The following is a 1,967-nucleotide window of genomic DNA, read 5'->3' as shown; positions in this document are numbered from 1 at the left end:
ATTTACTTATTAAGGCTTGTCATTCTACCATCGGAGTCTCTTTTCCATCTGACCACTGACTCCAACATTGCCATCACTATTTGCGGTATTGAGTTGAAATACTATAATGCATTTCTTTACATATTCATTCATGCTAATAGTTTCATCTTACTATGGTAAGCAGGGTTTTGGAAAAAGGCAGAGCTACTCCTAGCATTTTATTTCTGAAAAATTTTCGTGGCATCTCCATGTACTTAAGATAACACACAGAATCATTACTTTGGCCTGCAAGTCAATCCTTTCTCTCTCACACATCTCATATCACCAGCTCACTTATTTTCTAGGCTACATCCACTTTTTTTTTTTCATATCCTGGAATATGATAAATACCATTCTAGATCTGGATCTTCAAAAATGTAATTTTTACTATGTTTGATTCTTTACTAAATTTTCCATTTTGCATATCCCTCAGTGATTGCCAATTCTATAGGTGACCCACAAACCATCCCTTTGATTGTCTGTTTTATAATGTTGCCCAAGATTGAAACCAAGGTATAGTCTGCAACTCCTATCTACCTTGTAGTGTGTAAATTTTAGTGGTATTAAAAGCCAAACACCAGTCTTCCAATGCTTCCTTCAATCACTGTCTCATAGAATCAAAGCAGTGACAAGAGTTCTTTCTGTTCTGGGGTAAGATAAAAACATAGAAAAGACTATCTTAATGAAATCAGAGAAAAAAGGCTGTATGATGACCTTTTAGAGAATTTTTAACACCTATTAGACATTGTTAGTGTTATTTTATCCCATTCTTTTTGAAAAAAAAATTTCTCTGTGAAAGACATTAGAACTAAAATAAGCACTCAGCTTGTTAATTTTTTGAAATACTTTATAACAACGACCATTTAATGAGATAAAATCTATCAATCACTAGTACAATAGAGTCCTAGGGTTATTTTAACTCCATGAATGTGAGAGAAAAGGGAATTTCTAATCATACTCTCTTCAGTTAACAAATTGACAATTATTTAGCTTTAGAGAACTAGAAATGTCAATATAAATATATATATTTTTTGAAAAAATTTATATTTAGATTTAGCCAGCTGGACTCAGTTTAGATGATCCTGATTTTGTTGGCAACATCCAAAGCATCATAGTCAGGAGCCAGTCGAACATGTGCTTTCTTTTCTCCATCGGGCCTGATCAGAGTGTTGACCTTGGCCACATCAATGTCATAGAGTTTCTTCACGGCCTGTTTGATCTGGTGCTTGTTGGCCTTGACATCCACAATGAACACAAGAGTGTTGTTGTCTTCTATTTTCTTCATGGCTGACTCTGTAGTCAGGGGGAACTTGATGATGGCATAGTGGTCAAGCTTGTTTCTCCTGGGGGCGCTCTTTCGAGGATATTTGGGTGTCTTCGGAGACGCAGTGTCTTGGGCCGTCGGAATGTAGGTGACTGTACGGATCTTCTTTTTTTTATGACTGTGGACGCCTTTCAGCACTGCTTTCTTGGCCTTCAAAACCTTTGCTTTGGCTTCGGCTTTGGGAGGGGCAGGGGCTTCCTTCTTCGCCTTTGGCGCCATCTTCGTGAAAGGCTCAATATAAATATTAAATAAATAACCAGATCATTTTTAAAAGGAAAGTGTTACTTAGAGATTTTTGAGTATTCTGGGAATTCTTCTGGAAGTAATGAATCACAGAAATCTTACTCCCTTTCCTCAGCCTGCAGCCCGGAGTGAAGATGATATGGATGGAGCTCCTACAGTCACCTCACACCTAGGATGGCACATAAAGGTGACAAGAGTACGAATGCTTTAACTGTTCTGTGTATTGTACATCTGGATATTGTTCCTATTTACTGTGTTGTTAATTATATTTTATCTCCTTTCTTGCTCCCTTCGCCCCAATTTTTGCACATAGATCTAATCCATACACTCAAAGCAGGATTTCTAAACTACCTTTCTTTGATCTTATTCATCTGGATATCTT

The 1,967-nt window shown here is 37.0% G+C and overlaps 1 pseudogene; it reads right to left on the bottom strand.

Moving 5' to 3' along the window:
• Window positions 1–1,082: 1,082 nt before the first annotated feature.
• On the bottom strand, window positions 1,083–1,561 carry LOC125162373 (60S ribosomal protein L23a-like; annotated as a pseudogene).
• Between the last annotated feature and the right edge of the window lie 406 nt (window positions 1,562–1,967).

This window comes from Prionailurus viverrinus, chromosome A3, assembly GCF_022837055.1.
Source record: "Prionailurus viverrinus isolate Anna chromosome A3, UM_Priviv_1.0, whole genome shotgun sequence".
NCBI lineage: Eukaryota > Metazoa > Chordata > Mammalia > Carnivora > Felidae > Prionailurus > Prionailurus viverrinus.
The sequence above is the reverse complement of the archived record's forward strand: the minus strand, read 5'-3'. Positions and strand labels throughout refer to the sequence as shown.